Source organism: Cajanus cajan, chromosome 10 (genome assembly GCF_000230855.2).
Source record: "Cajanus cajan strain Asha chromosome 10, NIPB_CcT2T_4, whole genome shotgun sequence".
Taxonomy (NCBI): domain Eukaryota; kingdom Viridiplantae; phylum Streptophyta; class Magnoliopsida; order Fabales; family Fabaceae; genus Cajanus; species Cajanus cajan.
The window spans coordinates 36,421,792-36,447,894 of NC_138526.1; the positions used below are offsets into that span (position 1 = coordinate 36,421,792).

Here is a 26,103-nt window from a genome sequence, read left to right on the forward strand (position 1 = left end):
AATCATGCTTTTTATTTTTATTTGTCTTGTCTATATGTATTATTGACTTTATGATTTTTAGTTAAATGTAAGAAGAAAAAAAATATTTTTCAAGAGTCACAATGTTTTTTTCTCCAAATATTTAACATAACTATTTAAGACTCAAATTCGATAAATATTTATTAAACTGAAACAAACTATTTATCAGTTGATAAAACTATTCAAAAATTATTTAACTAAACTAAACTATATTATTAAATAACTTAACTATATTTCTATAAAATTTAGATTTTAAGTTGTTTTAAAAAACTAAATTATTATTAAAAAAAATAATAATAAAACAGTTTCATTCGATTAAAAAAATAACTTTAATTTAGAGTTAAAAAATATTTAATACAAAATATAGTAGGATTCAAATTTTTAAAATGTATTTAACTAAACTAGAAATTAATTCTCATTTGATTCACCTGAATTTACTATTGTTTAAAGTTGAGAGTACAAAAATATTTCAATTCAATATAAAGTATTTAGGATACATATCTAAAGATGCCCTGAATTTCTCCAACTACTCAAACACCATGCTGAAATTTGTGGGTGGTTTTCTAACAACCTTTAATCTGACTAAACACGGTTGTCCTAATTTGCGATGACTAATTTGGCAGCTTGAAGTAAACCCTAGCAACTTCTGGACCCATCAAAAAATTAAAATTATTAATTGGTATCTTCGAGCCCTTTCTAATGGGGAATGTTTTGTCTGGACTCTGAAGAACAAGTATTTTTAAAATTGCTAGTTGAACAGATCTATTTTAATAAAAGGCAGTGTGTCTCTTCGTTTCTCATCGATCGCAGCAATGGAGAATCTGGCTTCTAATGGAAGAAGGGAAATGGAAGAAGAGCTAATCAAAGGGCGTGCCATGGCAAACCAGTTACTTGAAGTACTTGTGGATCGTAAACCCAACACTCATGAAGGGTCAATGTTACCATTTGTTGAAGATCTTGTGCGCAAGGTTTTGTGTTCATTCACAAATACCCTTTTGCTTTTGAACACCAATAGGACTCATGTCTCCACTGAGGTTGTTGTGCCTATCGGTATCAAACATGTCCCGAAGCCTCAGGATAGGGATGAGGCTTGCAAGAGTTTCATCAACGCTAAAAATCGAAGAGGGTGCTACAAGAGAAAGTAAGAGTTCTAAGTCTTGCCTTTGCTAATTGTGTGTCAAGATTGTTTTGTTGATTATCACATTTGAATCCTTGCGTAGTTGACCTTGAGAATTCCATAATACTAGTATTATTCTTTGTCATGAAAGATAAATACGCAATTCTGCCAATTTAAATCTTGCTTTGTCTCTTTAATTTTTTTAGTTATGTTTTGTCTCTAAGCGTTCGATTTCTTCTAATTTAGTCATCAAGTTTATACGTGGGGTTTAATTTTGCAAATAGGTTTCAAAGATTTTTTTTTCATTTCAAACATTTTTATTAATATTAGCAGTTGTATGTTGTGTTGAATTGAAAATATTGATATCCCTTGAAGCATATTGGCAAAAACTTAAACACCGTATAATTAAATTAACTGAACCGATTACCTTCGGTCAAATATTCGTTGCAGTTCAAGTTCATAAGCACAGATTGATTGAATAATCTTGATTAGACAATCACTGTATTAATTGTGACATGCAACATTGATTTCATAAATATATATCTTAATTCGCATTACCAGATTATTAATTATTAATTACTATGTCAAATAATTAAATAAGAAGCTTTTCTTGTTGAAATTTTTCTTCTTGATGAGATCAAGTGCACCAACATGGGAAACGAACAGCTCAATTCTGATGGAAGATGGGTATGTATGGAGAAAATATGGACAAAAGATAACAATGAATGCAAAATACCTCAGGTATATATTCTTCCATTTGAAATTAATTATAACCAACCAAGAATATGATTAATTCAAACAATGTAAATGCATGTGTGGATGCAGGAGCTACTACAGATGCACTCACAAGTATGATGAGGGTTGTCCAGCAATCAAACAGGTTCAGAGAGTTCAAGAGGACCCTCCATTGTATAGGACAACTTATTATGGCCATCACAATTGCAAGAGTTCTTTAAATCCACAGATAATGTTGGAACCAGATTCTTCTGATTCTTCTTCTATGTTCCTTAGCTTCAGTAACACCTTCTCTAGCAAAGAAGAATACCCTTTTTCATCCATGAAACAGGAGCCTATGGAAGTGATTCCGGAGGACTACAGTGTTCAAAACCAACTACCCTCATCAGATTACCTTATGTTATGTGACTATGAACTTGATTTCAATTATTCGAGTCATGTTACTATGCTATCATCCGCAGAATCTGTTCAATTTGATTATGCGAGCAGTTTGGATTTTGATGGATAGGCATGTTTTGGTCTACACTCTACAAAATTTGTTGTGGTGAGGGCAAGGCATTGGTGACTTTGTTTGGCACAGGGTTTTAATTCTATGAATTTTAGTTACCTTGATTAAGAAAAGTCCTTTACAGCATTAATTGAGGGACCCCTATTTATTTTAGCTGCTAAAAGTAAATAAAAAAGTTGTTTTCTGAAATCATCGGTCACAGTTTGGTTCAGTATTTAGGGCATGAAAGAGTGTACATAGATTTTATGCTGTGTACCTGCTGGCTGATCTGCTTGGTGCATATAGAATAATTCAATTGTGATTCAAATCAGCATATACCGCTCCCAAGATAAAATAAAATTAAAAAATGACCTTATCAAATAGTCCATCTATTATTAGTATTCAGTATATTCACAATGAATTTGGATTTTCTTATTTTTGCTTTTCAATTGCACAACGATGTTACTGTGATAAATGTGTATAATTAAGTTAAAATAAATTTGTGAAAAACAAGGAATATAGGAGGTCATGGGAGGCCTCTTTCACTGCAGGCTTGCGTTTTTATATTCGTTATTATGTGGTACCTGTTTGTGTGATAGTTCTACACATAGGTCACTTTTAGCACAAGAAGGGTAGTAATAATCTTTTTATTCTCAAAGGATGACTAAAATTAAATATTTAAAAGACTAGTTAGAACATAATATCTTGTTGGAAAAATAATACAGATTTTTAATTTTAAATTTCTAAGATGTTGATTACATATAGAATGATAACATTTGTTTTAGGATATGGTTTAGAATTAAAATATTTGTATTTAACTTAATTAAGGATTTGATTTGTCTTTTTAAGATTATGATGAATAGTGACTCTTAAGATGGGTTCATCACTTTATGTGAGAGAAGGAAATATAAAGGAGGACTTACCAAATTTTGTCAAAAAATTTATCAAAGAGGATTTATCAAGTTTTGACAGAAAATTATTTGAAAAAAGAATTTATCAAGTTTCACTAGAAAACTTGTAATTGAATATTTGCCAAGTTTTGCCAAAAAAAAATTGTTAATGAGAGTATATACCAAATTTTGTTAGAAAACTTGTAAATGAGAGTTTGTCAAATTTAATTTTATCATAAAACTTGTGTTGAGTATTTTCAAATTTCATCCAAAAAACTTTTGAAGGATGTTTTTCAAGTTTTATTCATAAAACTTGAATATATATATATATATATATATATATATATATATATATAATACATTTTGAGATAATAAATATTCTTGTAGATATATGTATGAGGGGTTGAATCACATTAAATAAATTTTATGACATTTCTTTTATCTTTTATAACAATTTTTGTGTGTTATCCCATTGTTGTGCATAATGGAAAGAATATAATTTTTTTTCGTTCCAACATATCTCATTTGACAATAAAATATATTTTTTTTAGTCCTCAAAGGCTGGTGTCAATTTTCAATAAGAAAATATTATTTGGCAATACAAAGAGAATGCTCATTGAGATTTTGAGCTCAAATCTATCTTAAAGATGAAAACGAAAAAAAGTTTCAAATGAAGTTTTATAATGTATATAGAATGTGACTTTCTGTTTATGTTTTATGCAAGTTAATTGTTAAATGTAAGTATGTTTGCTTATATGATTATATGTTGTTGCAGTGTTTCAGGGAACATTGATACATATGTCTGATGTCTCACTAGTTTATTCCAACTAATTCAAAGCAAGCATATTGAGGAAGAAAAAGAATGAGTTATTTATCTTTTATGCCTTTGATGATTCACTGAATTTTAATGTTTTGGCTTTCATAAAACTACATTGAAATTAATTTAAACCTAATAAAATAAAATGAATTAATTAAACAAACAAAAAAAAAAAGCGGTTTAGCTAGACTTGAAAAACTGAAGAAGTAAACAAAAATATAAAAGGGGAGAGAAGAATGAAAACTCTAATGGTGTGTTTGGATGAGGAATTTTATAAATTCAAGGAATTTTAAATTCTTGGTATTTGAATTACTTTGATTTCAATTTCTATCATTCTTAAAATATTTTGTTTGGATAAGTCAATTCAAATTTCTCAAATTTTAAATTGTTAGGTTGGATATGATAATTTGATTCCATCATGATAAAATTGATTTTAAAAATATATTTATATGTTGATATTTTTAAATTAAATTTTATAAAAATAAATATTAGCTAATTTTTAAATATTTAATAATTTTAAAAATTAATATTAGATAATATTTAATAATTTTAAAAATATTTTTAAATATTTAATAATTAAAAATATGAAGAGATAAGAGATAAGATAAAATATATAAGTGAAATAAGAAGAAAAAGATATGAGGAATTTCAAATTCTTATTCTTTTGGGAGAATTTGAAATTCTACTATTTCAAGAAATTTCACAAATGCTTGAATTTCAAATTCCTTATAAATTCCTCATCTAAACAAGGTATCACTTCAAAGAATTTTAAATTCTTCAAATAAATAAATTACTCCATTTAAATTTCTCATCCAAACACTTTGTATAAATTGACATTTCGCTCTGTTTTCTCCACATAGTCATATAAAGCTTTGAGAAAGAGACCAAAAACGCAAAGGAACAACAACAACAACAAAAATGAACAAAAACTGTTAGTAAAAAATTATATTTTAAATAATTAAATAATTAAATTACAACTTTTTAATATATAGATTAAATTTATAATTTTTTAAAAAAATAAAAATTATATGATACTTTATTATATAAATTTAAAAATAATATATAAAATAATTTTATAATTATTTATTAATTTAAATAAAATATTAAATAGTTTTCAAAATATTTAGATTTATTTATCAATTTCTAATTTAATTTTGAATTATTGAAATTTAATATACATAGTGAGTGATTAAGTGAAGTCACTCTTAGAATGATTCATTTTTTATTTATTTATTTATTTATTTATATATTATTCTTCAAAAATAATCCTAGTAAAGTATATATGTTTCGATAAAATATAAACATATCTGGTATATATGGCACGTTGTAACATATCCTTCGGAATACATCATGATACAAACTTGTTTTTAACTATTAATTTTATTTAAAAATTATATACAACTAATTTAAAGATAAAAATGAAAATAATACATTACGGAAAATTTGATACCATGACGTGAACGAAATAATTTTAATGATATTTAAATAATTGTATTCTAAGTTCGTAAAGTTAACAATTGACATCACTGAGTAAAACTATATGATTATATTTGTCGACGTCATATGAAAAGATTGTCTTGTATATTTAACTAGATAAAACTAATTAAAAAGAGTATATATAGCCCTAAGTACATATGCCACTTACCAAGCATTTGCAGTCAAGTCCAACATTAGCAACCATGATAAATATATAAAAATACTTATGTATAAAAAACTGCAGAATAAATTGATAGATTTTCTTTGGGTACATTCTTGAATATTTTTCTTAAAATGTTCTTATGCGATGTATTTTCCTACCAAAATAAGTTGTTTTATATTTCAGTTAACAACCCCATGGAAGATCGACATATGCAAACAAAGGAAACTTCGTTTACAAATTTCGTTTAGATGAACTTCGGATTTCAAAGTCCTAAATTTCGGCTGGTCTAATTAGAAGTTTTCAAAATCTTATCACCCTAGAATTTGTCTTATTTGTTTGATTGATTTTCGTTGGAGAAGTTCATAGAACATTTTTGGTGATCTCATTCATGTTTTTTTTACACAATATTTTATTTTGAAAGTTTATTTAAGGAGATTGAATAATAACACTTGGAATAACGATGGTTTGTATTTGTTTGCTTCCAACACAAGTTGGAGTATATAATTTGACCATAACATTATTTTTTAGACTTTTAAATTTTTTTATTAACTCTCAATTGTAAATTTAAATACGTAACTTTTTTTTTTTTTGAGGGGGTTTGAATACGTAACTTGAACAATGATATTTTCACTGGCCTCACTTTTCAATTATTAGATGTTTTCATTATTCTCTCAAAAAAAAATTTATGTGAATTTCATTTTGCTACAATTAACAAAACAAAATTTTCTTGTAATCGTCTTAAACTATCATTGTAAGAAATTATCATGATTCCTACATTATACGACATAACAACTATCTTAAAATCATATACTAGAATAAGTACAACATCGCATACAATAGTTTTACATATATAAATATAAATATACACAACTAAGTTGTTAGCCAAACAACTACATATCTACACAAAAATCCACCTCCAATAGGTAGTCAACAAAACATTCAGCTCCAAACGTCATTGTGTGGCCTCCACTGCGACACTCTAGTCATATCCTTGCCCTACTTTTATACCACATATAATTGTCACAGTCTAAATCACATAGAAACACATAAGGGTAAGATAGGAAAAAGAAACAACACACACACACACACACATATATATATATATATATATATATATATATATATATATATATATATATATATATATATACATCCTAGGAACATCACAACTTACATCTTTGACAACACAACAACAAAGCATCACAGCATACAACACAAATCAACATAGTCCAACTTTTAATCAACATAACAATACATTTCATCATAGTTCAATGCAGCACATGAACAACACAATCATCTCAACACATCATATACTCAACATAGCAACTATATGCATTATCACACATTTCAACTAGGAAATCTCCTACAACACAAGGTAAGTAGTTTAAGTGGCTTAATCTTACTGAATTGATAACACAGGGTAATCTTTTTGGGTTTGATAGATCAATAGCAAATTGGATATAAAACCATAACACAATAACTCAATTTCTCGGATGTCGTCAATTAAACAAGTATAGTATTAATGTTAGGATAGAACAACTAGATATGGGTCTACCACGATATTAGCTAGCTTAACTAAGCCTCTTATGAGGTAAGTCCACTAACTATCTTCTAAATACTACAACCTTCTGATACTCGATTAGGAACTAAGTTTTCAACTTCATACTTTACTCAGTTGGTTACTTGTAATCAGTATACTTCAACTTGACCCCTATACTGGTCACTTCATACATGTGTGCCTCGATCTTGCCCACACACAATACCAACAAAGTCCTAGAAGAGAAAAAACACAGTATCCTTTAAGGGTAAACTTCCCAATAAGGTTTTTTCAACAAATTGGACTCTTGAAGCACCACAACACAATATCCACAAAATGAGATATGCAACTTTCGAAAATATCTCATCTAGTCCTAAGTGGTCAACACAACTCAACAATACAGCTTAGCAACATAAATCAACAACACAACCTAACAACACAAGATCTCATATAATTTTCAACATAACAACTCAATCAACACACAACTTTTCAACTCATATCACCATCATCATAACTCATTTACAACATTATGATCAACATGCATCTCAACAAAACATCAACATTATTCATATAGAATTTTAACACGCTACAACACTTCACAACATACTACTCACCTCAACCTTCAACTTCACATCATGTCAACTTAAACAACGTAAACAACATACGCATCTTAAGAAAAACAACCTTATAAATCAACTAAAGCAACTAGAACAACTTAAAGCTTAATCATCTTTGAACAACTAATAGAACTTAACCAAATCACTTATTGTGAAATGGAAACCTTCACATAAAACAGGGCATCAGCAGTTCTACTACTATCATTCTCATCCTTGTCTCATATGAAAGTGTTTACAGTGGAATTAGTTTTATGGATTCTTTTTATTCGAACTAGCACAAGAAGTGTTTCAATTTAGGTATTTGACGCTTTTTATGAAATGAAATGCAGAACAAGAGATGGAGTAGACAGTTCCAATGATTGATTGTTTCCAAGTATTCGTCAATGATTAATAAGTAATAATATTCATGCACGTAAATACTCAGATACACCGAATGAACAATAGATATATTAGCAATACAAATCATGGTTCACTTCGCATAAAGTTACAAGTGAAATGCTGAAGCATAATTATGCAACTAAACTACGTGATTAACAAAAGGAAACTACACTAATCCTAATCCTAAAAAGAGAAAAGAAAAGTGGCCGAGAAGTAGTCATACCCAAAAACAATTCCTTGCACGAAAGTCATATGCGCAGGCGGTGAGTGCTTGAGAGTTCATTTCAAGTATGAGTTTTTCGACCTTCGTAAATCACCACACTTCTCGTATTTATAGAGCTAATCAAGAGCGGTTAATCTCATGTATGTGCGTTTTGGGGAATAACCGCTATCCACTATGCTTGTAACGTGGATTTAAGATGTAACTTCTCATAACCTTTCGACCCACGTTCTTTGTTTCTTCGACCAAGTTTTGGTAGCTGCCTCAATATAATTGCTTAACTGCTCATAGGATGTTCCACCGCTGACATTTTTTCGACCAATTCTCAAGTTCGTATATTCAGGGCCTCTAATACTTTCTTGGTAAGTACCAATCTGTCTGTTTTTCTTTCGAGTAGGTTCAAAGGTGGAACTTTCGAGTGATATGATCCTCATAGTTTTCGAGTGATCCTAACAGAAAGACAAGATTTCCTACAACTTTCATGAAGAACTCAGGTTCTAATTTCATCATCTACCATGTTAAAAATTGTATAAAAAATAAACTAAAATAAAAAAGCAATAATTTACCTAAATGTTAACAGCTTGACCTTTGCTTACTGAAAAGGACATCACTGGAGTTTTAGACCTCTTTTTTGGATGATTCCAACGACATTGGAAAGCTAACATCTAAGGCTACAACTTTTATAAAAACAACAAAGTCTAATTCAGAAAACACTAAACCACTCAATGCTTCCCAAAGCACTCAGTCATTTCCAAACGGCTCAACCCTCTTTGCCTCTAGAGACCCCCTATCACTAGGCATGGCAACGGAGCGAGACGATGGCGGGTTTTACGTTCCCTGCCCCTACCCCCCGATACTCGTTGGGGGTAAAATCTATGTACCCATCCTCGTCTCTGGCAGGGTTCAGGTTTCCATGTCATGCCCCCGCTTCTACCTTTTTTTTTCTTTTTTTCTTTTAAATAAATATAAACAAATTTTTAAAAAAAATAAAAGTAAAGTAAAATAATACAAATTTTTACATATAAATATTTCTAATTTTGGTTTATATATATAAATAATTTTTTAATTATATTATTAGGCGGGGGCGGGGGCGGGGGCGGGGGCGGGTATTAACATCCCTGTCCCAGCCCCTGCCCCCGATTTTATCAATCGAGGAAAACCCAAATCCAAACCCGATAAACACGGGTTTTCTCCGTCCAAATCGGGGCGGGTTCAGGCAGCTACCCACGGGGACGGGTTAGATTACCATGTTTACTGTAACATCCCAGTTTTCAAAATGGTTATTATTACTATTATTATTATTATTATTATTATTTGGTCATAATTTTGTGATTATATTTTACTTCAATTGTAGCTAATTCACATTCCATTTATGCTTAATTATAGGCTTTAGAAACATATGTATATTGTTGGGCTTAATTAGATAGTTGTAAACTTTCTTTTTGTTAAAATCGTTTTCGCTAGGCTGACTGGCAAGCCTCGGTTTTTGGGGCATAACTCGGTCTGTGGTTGTCCAAATGATACAAACTTTATATCAATAGAAAGCTAAGATAAAATACTATAACTTTTATGAAGAAACCATTTTAAAATTCTTTCATCTACCATGTTGAATATTCTAAAAACCGCAACATATTTAACTCACGCTGGCAGCCTGACCCCTGTTCACTAAAACAGTCATATCTGGAGTTATAGATCTCCTTTTTCGGTGATTCCAAAACGATTGAAAAGATAACATCCTAAGCTACAACTTTCATGAAGCCCTCGTGACCAAATTCAGTCGTCTAGAAGGTCAAAATGGGAGTGCCAAAGGACGTATCCACTAAACTCCACTAACCATCCACCATCACCACTAACTCCTCCACTACCACCACTAACTCCTCCACTACCACCACTAACTCATCCACTAAACCTAATTTCCTTATATTTTAATGTCTTTTGAAGGCTATAAATAGCCCCTCAATTCTTCATTTCAGAACCTCCCCAAAAACACTTCTCATTTCTCTTCTCTTGTAATTTTTCTCTCTACGTTCTGCTTAGACTGAAGGAGCCTAGGGGAAGAAGTTCTGCTCTAAGTTTTAGCGAGATTCTGCCCAAATTTCTGTATATCCAGGTAAGGGGGGGAGTGGGAAACCTCGCTTGGGGGTGTGGGAGTAATCGTTAAATAGTTGTTTGTAGATTGGCTCCCGATCTTATGTCTGTTGTTTGTATGAAATATTGTTATTAATGTGCTTTGCTTTTTATATTACTTGATTTCTTGTCTGTAGTAAATAATAACTATACTATTTTTATAAAAGAAAAATAAATAAATTGTTTATTAATAAAGATATGGAAGGCTAAGCCTCCTATTAATTAATAAATATGTAATTGATGTTAAAAATGAATAAGTTTTAAAATAAAAATACCTATACGAACTTATGAAGATCTTATTATGACTTGAGTATATGAAGTATATATGAGACCTGTGCGGACCTATGAGGATATGACTGTATGAAATATGTACTCATGACTTGTGACCTATGATCCATGAATGGACCATTGAACTGTTGAACTATTGGACCGTTGGACTATTGGACTGATTGGACCATTGGACCGTTGGACTATTGGACTATTAAAGTTGGATTAATAAAATAAATCATAATTATGAAATATGAATCTTATATGTGTAATATGCTAAATGTTGAGTCTATGAATGTATGACATGCATCATATGCATATATTATTCCAGGTGTGCCGCTGAGGCCGCATACCAGTGATGCTAACAAGGTGTATGAACACCAGTGATAGGTGTGCCTTCGGGACACCAGTGATGTAACATGCTAACGAGGTGTATGAACACCAGTGATAGGTGTACCTTTGGGTCACCAGTGATAAATTCTGAAACTTCCGTATGGCGCCACATGCATGCATTTTGTGAGTCGAGTCAATAAAATCATTGCATGATTTATAAATGTACATATATATATATATATGATATTGATTATATTGTATGTGTGTGTGCTATTTAACTTTTATTTCTATACCTGCAACTAAGTGAGAAGTTTCTCACTCCTCTTGTTATTCTTGTATATGTTTAAATTTATGTTGCAGGTAATCTTAATCATGAGGATGTTGGTAATGAAGTCTAGAGGCTTAAGTGGGCATGCTCTGATAGAATGTGACATCGGGCTTAGCTAGGCTTCTTTCTGGGATAATAATGTTTTATTTTCCTTCTTTTGAAATTTAAATATATTTGTATGATATAAAAAAGATTATAATTGATTCCTAACTAGGAGGCACTGCCACCTTTACTGGGATTAATTTATAATCTTTGTTTTATTATGACTTCTTGAGTTTGGTATAAATGTTAATTACGAATGTGCATCTTCTACCTTATGATATTTATTATCACTCTAATATATTTTTTTTAATATAGTTAATGCTTATTAAGTAATTATGTTGGGGTAGAGGGTGTCACATTTAGTGGTATCAGAGCAAGTTGATCTAATCGACCGTGAGTTATGAGTCTACTATGCTTGTTTGGTAGATTAATAATGTGATGAGTTGATTGATGTGTGTTAAGTCTCAATTTTACCTCTTTTTGGATGAGACTTATACAAGATTTAATGATCAAATTCTTCCATTCTTTGTATCATTGCATATAATTGTTCTCATTTTGGTTTCTTTTGTATATGCAGGTATTCAAGTAAAGAATTGAGGAAAAAAAGGGTTAAAGGAGTGGAAAACAAAAGAATTAAGGAGCAGAGCAGGCAACCGCGCCAGGCGCCGTATTAATCTCGCCGGGCGGGCATAAAATAGAATACTCTCAGCCTTGGGGAACCTCGCGCCGGGCGCAATTTATAATTGCGCCGGGCGCAATTCAAGGCCGAGAGCACATTGAGCATCAGGGAAGCCCGCGCCGGGCGCGAAGTGTAACGCGCCGGGCGCAATAACCCTAATCTGTCTCCTCGGGCTGCATAAAAGGAAAATTTCGAGGGTTTTCTCCCTCATTCGCCCAGGGGCGCCTCCAGGAGCGCTGCAGGAGGGATTCTCAGGCTTCGGAAGCCTCCCACGGTGGATCATTCCTTCGGTTCTTCCTTTCCTCTTCCATCTCTATTTTAGTTTTCCCCTCTTTGTTTTGAGAGGTTCTATCCATTGTATTGGGGTTTTGATGTAACCAACAAACTCTATTGTAATCCCTTTGTGTTTAATGTTATATATGTTTTGTTTCATTCCTTGTTGTGTATGATTCTATGCTTAATGCTTGCTTTGGCTTGATCACCCTTTGCATGATTTAAGGTTTCATTGAGTATTGGGAAATATCCTTGAAATTAGTTCTGAACATATGCCTAGTGGGAATTGTACCTAGGGATAGGGCTTGACCCATTAGTAGTCTTAAAACCCTAACCGGTAATGCGGGTGGAGGTATTGAGTACTCAAGGGATTGATATTCAATATTTTGCACCTAGGCTCTTTCTCTAAGGAATTAGGTCTGAGTAAATTTATGGTTGACTGAACAATGGATGTAACAAGAGACATAGGATTCACTAGTGTTTGTTTGGTGAAATCAAACCCCCACAACTTCAAGTGTCCATTTTACCATTTCTCACCCCATTTCATTTCTAATTCATTTATTTGTGTTTTAACAATTCCAGTAGTTTTGTTCTTAAATTCATATTCATATTTATTGGGATTGTTCTCAAGTCACAAGTAGCCAATGAATGCTTAGTTTACCTTCTAATCCCTGTGGATACGATATTTTTACTACTTGAACGGCCGGTATACTTGCCGTGTTTGAGACCGTTGATAGAATTAAACGAATTTACAAATATTAACAAAAGTGTTTCAACGGAACTCTCAACAAGTTTTTGGCGCCGTTGCCGGGGATTAGAATGGAAAATTGAGTATTTATAGCTATTTGTGACTTGTTTGTTTATATGTAAATATGTTTTGTGTTATATGTTGTTTGTGTTATGTATTGTTTGTGTTATTTGTTAAGTGTGTGAATCATGTTTGAAATGAGTAAATATAGGCTATACTTTGTTTGGAGTGTGAGATATGAGGTAATTCTGGTTCTGGTTGGTTACAATGCTCCCTTCAAAGCAAATTTAGGCAAAATGTAACCATTTCAGAGTACCACGCCCGGCGCGAGTTTGTGCTGCGCCCGGCGCGGTATCAGAATTTGAACCTCGTTGGCCTTTTACTGATATGGCGCCCGACGCGAGTTTGTGCTGCGCCCGGCGCGAGCACTCTCCTGAACCTATATTTCTCTGTTTTCAAGCATGTTTCTTTGTGGTTAATTTTGGTCTAAGGTTGTTCTTCATTTTTGATATAATTGTATGGTCATCATTGTATACTATGCTCACCATGTTCTTCATGATTATACTCTTTCACAACTTCTGGTTACTAGGACTTGCAGGCATATACTGGTTGGCCTGGGGACCAGGCTTCTAAATGTGGGGGAGTGGAGCTGCTGATGCAGATGCGGTTGAGCACTTACTGAGGAAGATGACCAAATTTGATGGAAATAGATGAAGCTCACCTTAGTTCACCTCTGTTTGCAATTTATTTTTCTGTTGTTATTTTCAGTATTTTAATTGTTTTTGGATTACTCTGGTTGGTACATCTTTTTGAATATCCTGCTAGAGCATGGTTTTTAATCTTGTTGAATACTTGTTTTGTATGTGATCAATTTTGGATTGAGGTTTGCTTAATGTTTATGGTGTGTGTACTTTAGACATTTTCAAGTCATATTAGAGCTTTAGTTCATGATTAGTTGCATACGGGTTTCAATGTTGATCATAGACTGAGCTGAGTGTGATAATCTGTGGATGCCAACCGAGTGAGGTCTGAGCCTAAATACTGATGAGAGAAACTACACTTATGTTGCATGATAGACTTTGCTTGAGTTTCCCGGGTGGTTTGCTAGTGTAGTGTATTTACATGATCAAGGCATTTCTACATTTTGATAACCATCTAAGCCAAAAAGCCATATTTATTTTTCTTTTGACCCATATCTTCCTAAGCTTAAACACTCAACCTTCCACTTATCCCAACTTTGAAAAATTAACCATAAACCTTTGTTTTGGTTAAGAGAGTATATTGATGACATCAAATAAGTTTGGGGGAGTTGAAGAATGAAGAAATTTGAGAAAGAAGAAGTATGTGGTCAGAAAAAAAAAAAAAAAAAAAAAAAAAAAAATGAAATAAGATGCAAAAGTGTACAGATGCATCATATAAAGGCTAATGGCTGGAATTGGTTGAGGGCATGTGCTAAAATGATACATTGGGGTATGGAGAAAGAAATTATTGAAGAAATTTCAAGTACTCTCTTAAGCTATAGCACCCTTATTCCTTGAAAAACCATGAAACCGCTATGCTTGACCCTAATTACCTTAAATTGCCCTAATAAAGCCCTTGTGATAAGTGCCTGCATGTGTATTACCATTGGTTTCATTTGGAAACGAAGAGCAAAGTTGAATCCTGTGGCGTGAGTAGTAGATATGAGAGAAACACTCACCCCTATACACTAGTGTGCATATGAGAGAAACACTTTCCTAGTGAGGATGCATTCATAGATAGTCATTAGCTTTTCTCAGTTCTTTGATCTCTTTTGAAACTTTTGTTTGCACATTGTCATGTTCTATTGCAATAATTGTGGCTGAAAATTCGTTTAAGGTTCATGCTTGTGAAATGAAATTGTAAGTGAACCAAGAATAAGGAATTTGACACACATGCATTGCTTGTTATCTGCTTGATTAATTACCTTTTGCTTGAGGACAAGCAAGGTTCTAAGTTTGGGGGAGTTGTTAAGTCTCAATTTTACCTCTTTTTGGATGAGACTTATACAAGATTTAATGATCAAATTCTTCCATTCTTTGTATCATTGCATATAATTGTTCTCATTTTGGTTTCTTTTGTATATGCAGGTATTCAAGTAGAGAATTGAGGAAAAAAAGGGTTAAAGGAGTGGAAAACAAAAGAATTAAGGAGCAGAGCAGGCAACCGCGCCAGGCGCCGTATTAATCTCGCCGGGCGGGCATAAAATAGAATACTCTCAGCCTTGGGGAACCTCGCGCCGGGCGCAATTTATAATTGCGCCGGGCGCAATTCAAGGCCGAGAGCACATTGAGCATCAGGGAAGCCCGCGCCGGGCGCGAAGTGTAACGCGCCGGGCGCAATAACCCTAATCTGTCTCCTCGGGCTGCATAAAAGGAAAATTTCGAGGGTTTTCTCCCTCATTCGCCCAGGGGCGCCTCCAGGAGCGCTGCAGGAGGGATTCTCAGGCTTCGGAAGCCTCCCACGGTGGATCATTCCTTCGGTTCTTCCTTTCCTCTTCCATCTCTATTTTAGTTTTCCCCTCTTTGTTTTGAGAGGTTCTATCCATTGTATTGGGGTTTTGATGTAACCAACAAACTCTATTGTAATCCCTTTGTGTTTAATGTTATATATGTTTTGTTTCATTCCTTGTTGTGTATGATTCTATGCTTAATGCTTGCTTTGGCTTGATCACCCTTTGCATGATTTAAGGTTTCATTGAGTATTGGGAAATATCCTTGAAATTAGTTCTGAACATATGCCTAGTGGGAATTGTACCTAGGGATAGGGCTTGACCCATTAGTAGTCTTAAAACCCTAACCGGTAATGCGGGTGGAGGTATTGAGTACTCAAGGGATTGATATTCAATATTTTGCACCTAGGCTCTTTCTCTAAGGAATTAGGTCTGAGTAAATTTATGGTTGACTGAACAATGGATGTAACAAGAGACATAGGATTCACTAGTGTTTGTTTGGTGAAATCAAACCCCCACAACTTCAAGTGTCCATTTTACCATTTCTCACCCCATTTCATTTCTAATTCATTTATTTGTGTTTTAACAATTCCAGTAGTTTTGTTCTTAAATTCATATTCATATTTATTGGGATTGTTCTCAAGTCACAAGTAGCCAATGAATGCTTAGTTTACCTTCTAATCCCTGTGGATACGATATTTTTACTACTTGTACGGCCGGTACACTTGCCGTGTTTGAGTCCGTTGAGGGAAGTAACCTAATCTATAATTATAAATAAAAGTACTTCAACGGAAATCTCAACAATGTGCTAATATGATGATTGATTATGTTGTGTGCATTGTGTTCTCAGGATTTGTTTGATAGACATGATATAATTTGATGATGCTATTTTTGATTGCTCTTTTCATAATTGCTTATTTGTTTGATACTTCTTGCTTACGTAAGAAGTAGTGGTTGAGTAGTATCACTCGTATGGTGAGCTTATGTACCAATAGTACGGATAAAGCCTATTGAGACCTTAGAATTAGGAGAGACATTAATTTGTCAAAAGTTTACGATTAATGAAATTTAGGAATCTATAGTAGTAGCGATTGAATCCAAGGAGGTTGTATCTGAGAATTGGAGTTTTGATATTTTGATGAGAGGTTGAAACGTTCCTTGAGTATTGGTGCTTCATGTTAACTTTTATGGTTTAGGTAATACGTGAATATTATTCTCTAAGTCCTTTGCACTAAATATGTGAGCTGTTTTGGTCTAGGATTGTAATGGAAAGCTTGAATATGAGTTTAAGGTGGAAAGGAGTGAGTTTGGAATGGTTGAGGTATTTTGTGAAATGTTAGTACACTATTGCTGTATAATATGGGGATTATTTTCGTTAAAATTTTGTTGTGCTTGTATGAGTATCATATTGACAGAATCAGATTTTATGGTCTTCACAAAAGTAGTAGCTTTGGACGTTATCTTTCTAATGGAACTGGAATCAGGTAAAACGGAGGTATAGAACTCTAGTTATAGCTACTTTGGTGATCAAAGGTCTAGTTATAAGCACTGAATATATCTGCTGCGGTTTTTGAAATTTGTAGCTAAGAAGATGATCTTTTTAGAATTCTATGTCTTCGTAAGAGTTGTAGCTTATTCTCTTATCTTTATTTTGAGATAGGTTTGAGATCATTTGAATAAGTATAACTCTCTAGGTATCATTTTCTTTAAACATTGTTGAAGGGATATGTATGGTTTCATGATATTTTTGAATCGTTAGGCAATGCAAGGATAAGAATTGATTTTGTTTTGGGGTGTTTGCATAAGGATTGAGAGGTTGTTTAAAGGTCGTATAATGCTATGTGATAAAGTTTGTTCATGTACATGCTTATCGATGGTATATTTGAAGGTTTAAAGTTGGTATTCTAATATGATTTAGTAAGCATGTATGTTGATATGTGGATAGATTACCTTAGGGATCAATTGGTGAATGTCGTGTGGTTAGTGAGATTGATCTTAGGGTGTGATATGATCATATTGTAGTTGAAGGTGGAGATATATTCAAGACGGTTGTATGTTAAGTATTACTATTTTATTTTATCTTATTTATTGATTGATTGATTGATTTATTTATTATTTTTATTGTATAAGATAAGTTTTCTAGTTCTTGTAAATTCCAGTTAAGGTAAACATGGATATGTCTCAGGTAGAAGTTGTATTTAAGTGATATCTAAGCCAATTAGTGAAGATAAGAGTTTTATGATGTTAGCTTATTATTATTGGAGATTTATTGAAGGAATTTCTAAGATAGCTTTGCCCTTAACTACATTCACTAAGAAGAGTATTGTCTTTATGTGGGATAGTAAGTATGAGAGTAGTTCCAACTCTTAAGGCAAGATTGACTAGTGTTAATACTACTAGATTTTAGTAAGTCTTTTGTGGAACATAGTTATGTTTCTAAGATAAGATTGGATAGAGTGTGGATGCAAGAAGGAACAGATAAGTAGCTTATGATTCTAGAAAATTGAGAATTTATGAGAAGGAATTACCTTACCCATGACCTTGATTTGAAGACATTACCTATATGATTCTAAGCTTGAGGTATTTAGCGATCATAAGAGTTTTAAATATCTATTGACCAAAAGAGATAGTTAGAAATTTTTAAGGAATAAGATTTTGATCTTACTGGTTATTTGGCCAAAGCCATTGTGGTAACCAATGTTTTGAGTAGGAAACCTTTATATTTTTCCTTATGATTAGAAAGAAGGATCTTTTTAGGGATTTAAGTCCGACTTGTGAGATTACTCCTAGTGGTGAAAAACTAGGTGTGACTCGAGTAACAAGTGGATCATTGAGATAAATTGGAGAAATACAATTAGTTGATTCATATTGGTAACAAGATATGAGACTATAGAATAAGGTGATGGATAGGGGTTTGAATTGGTTGAAAATGGAGCAGTAAAATTAGTGATTTGATATGTATAACATGCTTAGGTGCTTGATCTTTACAGATGATCATAGAAGTAATATCAATATTATGACAGATGCCTTGATTACGATGATCACTAATATATTTAAGGATTGGATTTGATTGGAGAATTTAGGGACTTATGATTGATGTGTGAGACTACCTTTAGGAACATTGAATTGACTATGGTTGAAAATAACTAGTGAATTAATGGATGAGATTAGAATCTTTTCTAGTGGACCAAGTGGAAAAGATTAGTAGGAATATGATTAAAATTTATAAATAAAAAAAAAAAAAAAAAAAAAAAAAATTGGAATTGATGTTGTTTTGAGGTACAAGAATAAATTTGGGTGCTTAGTAATCTTGAAATTAGAAAGATGATCTTAAAGGGAGTTTTAAGAGCTACTAAGGTGCATCAGAGTGGCGCAGCGGAAGCGTGGTGGCCTTAAGTAAAGAGAGGAATAGAGGATATTATGTACTTATATTTAGTATGGTATAAGTATGAGACAGAACATCAGAAGCCTTTTAGGACTTTTGTAGCCTTTAGATGTTCCTGTTTGGAAGTGAAATAATATGTCTAGACTCTGTTGTGGATTTTCCAAGGAAATTTAAGAAGAATCTTGAACGAGTCATAGTCAAACCTCTTCGTTTCAAAAATTCGAGGACGAATTTCTTAAAAGGGGGGAAGTATTGTAACATCCCAGTTTTCAAAATGGTTATTATTACTATTATTATTATTATTATTATTATTTGGTCATAATTTTGTGATTATATTTTACTTCAATTGTAGCTAATTCACATTCCATTTATGCTTAATTATAGGCTTTAGAAACATATGTATATTGTTGGGCTTAATTAGATAGTTGTAAACTTTCTTTTTGTTAAAATCGTTTTCGCTGGGCTGACTGGCAAGCCTCGGTTTTTGGGGCATAACTCGGTCTGTGGTTGTCCAAATGATACAAACTTTATATCAATAGAAAGCTAAGATAAAATACTATAACTTTTATGAAGAAACCATTTTGAAATTCCTTCATCTACCATGTTGAATATTCTAAAAACCGCAACATATTTAACTCACGCTGGCAGCCTGACCCCTGTTCACTAAAACAGTCATATCTGGAGTTATAGATCTCCTTTTTCGGTGATTCCAAAACGATTGAAAAGATAACATCCTAAGCTACAACTTTTATGAAGCCCTCGTGACCAAATTCAGTCGTCTAGAAGGTCAAAATGGGAGTGCCAAAGGACGTATCCACTAAACTCCACTAACCATCCACCATCACCACTAACTCCTCCACTACCACCACTAACTCCTCCACTACCACCACTAACTCATCCACTAAACCTAATTTCCTTATATTTTAATGTCTTTTGAAGGCTATAAATAGCCCCTCAATTCTTCATTTCAGAACCTCCCCAAAAACACTTCTCATTTCTCTTCTCTTGTAATTTTTCTCTCTACGTTCTGCTTAGACTGAAGGAGCCTAGGGGAAGAAGTTCTGCTCTAAGTTTTAGCGAGATTCTGCCCAAATTTCTGTATATCCAGGTAAGGGGGGGAGTGGGAAACCTCGCTTGGGGGTGTGGGAGTAATCGTTAAATAGTTGTTTGTAGATTGGCTCCCGATCTTATGTCTGTTGTTTGTATGAAATATTGTTATTAATGTGCTTTGCTTTTTATATTACTTGATTTCTTGTCTGTAGTAAATAATAACTATACTATTTTTATAAAAGAAAAATAAATAAATTGTTTATTAATAAAGATATGGAAGGCTAAGCCTCCTATTAATTAATAAATATGTAATTGATGTTAAAAATGAATAAGTTTTAAAATAAAAATACCTATACGAACTTATGAAGATCTTATTATGACTTGAGTATATGAAGTATATATGAGACCTGTGCGGACCTATGAGGATATGACTGTATGAAATATGTACTCATGACTTGTGACCTATGATCCATGAATGGACCATTGAACTGTTGAACTATTGGACCGTTGGACTATTGGACTGATTGGACCATTGGACCGTTGGACTATTGGACTATTAAAGTTGGATTAATAAAATAAATCATAATTATGAATATGAATCTTATATGTGTAATATGCTAAATGTTGAGTCTATGAATGTATGACATGCATCATATGCATATATTATTCCAGGTGTGCCGCTGAGGCCGCATACCAGTGATGCTAACAAGGTGTATGAACACCAGTGATAGGTGTGCCTTCGGGACACCAGTGATGTAACATGCTAACGAGGTGTATGAACACCAGTGATAGGTGTACCTTTGGGTCACCAGTGATAAATTCTGAAACTTCCGTATGGCGCCACATGCATGCATTTTGTGAGTCGAGTCAATAAAATCATTGCATGATTTATAAATGTACATATATATATATATATGATATTGATTATATTGTATGTGTGTGTGCTATTTAACTTTTATTTCTATACCTGCAACTAAGTGAGAAGTTTCTCACTCCTCTTGTTATTCTTGTATATGTTTAAATTTATGTTGCAGGTAATCTTAATCATGAGGATGTTGGTAATGAAGTCTAGAGGCTTAAGTGGGCATGCTCTGATAGAATGTGACATCGGGCTTAGCTAGGCTTCTTTCTGGGATAATAATGTTTTATTTTCCTTCTTTTGAAATTTAAATATATTTGTATGATATAAAAAAGATTATAAATTGATTCCTAACTAGGAGGCACTGCCACCTTTACTGGGATTAATTTATAATCTTTGTTTTATTATGACTTCTTGAGTTTGGTATAAATGTTAATTACGAATGTGCATCTTCTACCTTATGATATTTATTATCACTCTAATATATTTTTTTTAATATAGTTAATGCTTATTAAGTAATTATGTTGGGGTAGAGGGTGTCACATTTACCTATCACACAACCCCCAAACAGCTCAATCGTTTCTAAATGGCTCAGTCCTTTGCCTCCAGAGATCACTCCTTGCTCACGGCCCCCAAATCTTTTAGTCGTTTCCAAACGACTCAGGCCTTCGGTGACAGAGGGCATCCTTGTTCTTCACCATTTTTGAACCTCTACACCTGAAACTCAAAAAATTTCAACATATAATGGAAGAAATAGCACTCATGCACCAAAATTAGCTCAATTAAAGTCCCAGAAACAACATGCAACCATGAATTTTTTCCAAGATCATCAATTCACCTCACATGCAACACAAAACCTCAAAACCCCCAATATTCAACATGCAACCCCTTGAATTCATCCTCATAGTTACAGATTTCATAGATTTTATCAATAGTAAGTTTTTAATTCATTCAATAGTTCAATGATTCAACCAAAATCCAATGTTCTAGTTTCCCTTACCTTGATTCCAAGCTAAACTAAGAAAGGAGAAAGGAGAATCCCGAGCTTCTAAGCTCCTCACGTCCTCAACCCTTTGATTCTTAGATTAAGATTTGAATCCGATACTTCCCATTATGAGTCTCGTACTCCAAAAGAACCTAGAAAAAAGAAAGGAAGAAAATTCAGAATTTCTCTCTCTAAGGTTTCTGGAGAACAAGAGATTATGAGTTTTGTTCTCAACAAAAACCTTATATGTTTTTCCTCCTAGGATTAATTGAACCTCTGGTCAAAGACCCTCACAATCTACCCAATATTACAATCATTATTTTGTTTATATTTAATTTGATATTTTTAATTGTATATCTCTTTCAATCTTAATTTTTTTATTTCTAAATTGAATTTTAATAGTAAAATAAATTTTCAATACTTAAAAAAATTAATTTAATAATTAATTTAAATCATTTATTAAAAACTAAAATATGATTTATATATATAGAAAGATGTTTATTTATTATATATAAATTTTAGTTAACGATACAATATTTTATTAAAGAGTCGTGTATGATAAATTTTAATTATAAAAATAATAAAACGCAGACTAAAATATTAATTATTTTTCGCAAGATTAAATTCAGTTCTTGTAAAAGGGTGGTAATGGTGCGGATGCTCTCACATGGATAACATGTAACATTTTTTTAATTTATATCATATTGTGTTTAAAATAAATGTGTGTAAACATAAGGACCAATGTGTTACATCACACGTGTATTATATACTAAAATCATCATTTATTCAAAGCAATAAATTAATGTTTATTTTGTAGAAAAATAATAAAATAAGACGATCGATTATGGGATTCACATCCACAGTTTTCAGTCAAAGTCACGTGTTGATCCCAAAATTATTATTGGACTTTGTGCATCAACATATTCTAGTAAATATTTTTTGTAAATATAATTTTATTCTTCAACATATTTTCGAAAAATAAATAAATAATATATATATATATATATATATATATATTCAACAAAAGATAAGGTGTTAAAAAAATAAAAATAAAACAACTCAATCGAATGAGACAATATATAAGAACAAAGTAAAAGTTAAAGTACTTATTTAATTTTTATTATTTTATTGCTTTAGGAATTTGATGTTTTATCATTTTATTCAAGCAAATCAACAATTTGTTATTTACTATTAGCTTTAAACTCAATCCAATATTTTTTAAAAAAGAAATGCTGTTTTTTTAACGGAGACCTAACTAAATAAATCTATGAACAAGAGTTAAGGGGAAAGTATCGTGAATTAGACCCTCAAATCATAAACTGAATGAAACTAGTCCATAGACAAAGCCCGAATAGGCCTAAGGGCTAGCCCAAGGAACCAGTCCCATGATTATGAACAAGCCCAGGAATCCAAACCCGTAAAAAAAATATATAGTATAATTATATTAATAATACGTGGTTTATCCTCAAATTTAAAAGTTGAGTTTGATAAATAAAATAAATAAATAACATTAGAAAAGATAACCTTAACCTATAGTTTTGACGAAGTCTGAAAATACTTTCACCGTACCAAAAGAAATTATGTTAATAATTTAAATTATAACAATATTTTATTAAAAATTGTAATTTGGTTCTTAAATTTTTAATTTCTTATTATTTATTAAGTTTTATATACTATTTCAATTAAAATAATAATTAATAACTTAGTTAATATATGATTTATGTAAAAAAAAAAAAAAAAAAAAAAGGGATATGTCAAATAAAATTATAAGAAAATATTACAAGCCTATTGTAAATTTACTCAAACTCAATCCAACTTGACATTTTAAAAATTCAGACCCATTTCTTTTAAATTCAAATTTAAATACAAACTCATTTCTCGTTCGGGGACAGTACAATAGGGTAAAACTCATGCATCATGTATTGTTGCCATGCCTACTTGTGTATGTATGTGTTATGGGGCTAGGTTGGTTGAACCATGAGCCTAACAAAACTCTTGTTTTAGGCTTTTTCTATATATAAAAAAAAAATATTAACATCAATATTTGTATAACTTTTTTTAAGGTTCATATTTTTTTGTTATTTTTTTACTTAAAAATAATTGCTCATTATTTTAAATTATTAAAGATATTTCTTAATTGACTATATTAAAATCCACTCTCTTAAATATATTATTTTTATCATTATTATTAATAATTTTTAAAACATCTCACTTTAAAATTTGTTTGGACGGTCCTAAACGGAGGAATTAGTATGAACGAGGAAGAAAATTGAATTTATGATTGAGTATGAGTGGTGTTATGATGTATGATGATCAATAAAAGAAAAAAAAAATGGGGATATGTATTCAAATAGTTGTTGATACAATGATGTTTTTATTAGGTTATGAATGAGAGGAAAAGATCAAGAAGGTTCAAGGATTTTTAAGTTTGGTGGCAATATTTGAGTTAGTAGGTAGTTAAAAGTTATTGAGTGGGGTAAATTTTATTAATTATTATATTGTTTAATAGTTTTAAATTAAATACAAATTTTGTCAATTCAATCGTTGAGATATAATTTCATTTCACTTTATATATCTATATCAAATTTTGTTAAAATTGAACAATAATTCAAAGATAATCAAAGTGTTCATATTTTAACGTATTTTAAAATTAATATATTACATCATTTTTGTTTTATACGAATGAAGTATCAATTCATTTAGAATTAATATAAAATTTTGGGTATGTGATTAGGAATAAAAAACTTTCAATCTAACAATAAGTTTTGAAAATTCATATTTAATATAAAATTATTTAATGGTATAATTACTCCCCTCATATAAATTATTAAATGGTATATATATATATGTATATATATATATATATATATATATTAGTGTAATATATATTATATTTTTTATTATATTATATAAATAAACAGGTTAATTGACCTATTAGGCCTAATGAATTTTTTAATAAGTTAATAAATTTACGTCTAGTTTTTTTAAATAAATATTTTTTTTAAAAGTTCAAGCCTGGTATTTTTATTAAATATGCTGAGTCAAGTCAAGTTTAAAAGGATCGAGACATAAGTTATTACTTAAAGTATGGCTTATTTATAGATGATGTTGTTGAGAATTTATTTTTTATCGTCAAATGTTAATTATTAGTTATTAGGCATATGTTAATGAGAGTGAGAGAAATGTTCTACCTATCTAGGACAATTTCTTAGCTTTATTATGATGGGGTTAAAGAACTTTCTTCTTATATGTATTTTATTGAAGATAATAAGAGAAATGTCTTCTTCTTTTTTAAGATTCGAGAAAAGATGGTTATAAAACAAATTAAGATTTAAAAAATTAAGAGTTTGTAGTATTTTTATTTAATACAAAGAGTAGTTTTCAAAATTACAAAATGTGTGAAGTGGTAAAAATGTCTAATAAAAAAGGAAAGAAAAAGATAGTTATTGAAATATGTATCTTCTTTACAATATGTATAGATGTATAGATGTATTGATATGATTTTTATAAAATAGGACCATCTTAAAAACAAGTAAAGGAATTAAAAGAAACTTAACCTTAACTCTGATCTATTAGTAGAACCAAACTTATCAAAAAAGAAGTGTGACCCTAATTGCGACCTGTCGGTAAAACCAATACTATAAAGTTTTTATCCAAACACAAAGAAAGAATCTCTCATAATAAGAAACTCAAAATTTGATTAATATTCAAGTCTATCTTAGATGATTACAAGAGGTTCTATTTATAAACTAAATATGCAATCTCTTACTTACATGTAGTATAAGTTCCATTAGGAAATAAAATTTCACTAACATTTATTTTCTACTAAGAATCCAAAATCACTCAAAACCGATCTAGGAAATATGAAAAACTATCTAAACTAATTTAATTAAAAAAAATGAAAATGATATTGAAATTAAGAAATAAACTCAAGTAAATGTTAAGCCCAAAAACTAAGTAAATGATTCAAATAAAGTCCAACTCACTATAACATCTTTAGTAATTGGTATTAGACTCATTGAGCTCTTCAAATATATTATTTTTAACTATTTTAGATTTTTTTTATAGTCATTAGGTCTTCTATCAATCGAAAAAGATATTT

The 26,103-nt window shown here is 31.3% G+C and overlaps 1 long non-coding RNA gene and 1 pseudogene across 1 annotated transcript; both read left to right on the top strand.

Moving 5' to 3' along the window:
* Positions 1–369: 369 nt before the first annotated feature.
* Positions 370–2,567, top strand: LOC145952620 (WRKY DNA-binding transcription factor 70-like; annotated as a pseudogene).
* Positions 2,568–10,013: 7,446 nt separating this feature from the next.
* On the top strand, positions 10,014–21,482 carry LOC145952581 (uncharacterized). The gene is made up of 3 exons (XR_014430025.1): positions 10,014–10,565; positions 12,130–20,215; positions 21,192–21,482. It is a non-coding gene; the product is annotated as an uncharacterized LOC145952581 (long non-coding RNA).
* Positions 21,483–26,103: the final 4,621 nt, after the last annotated feature.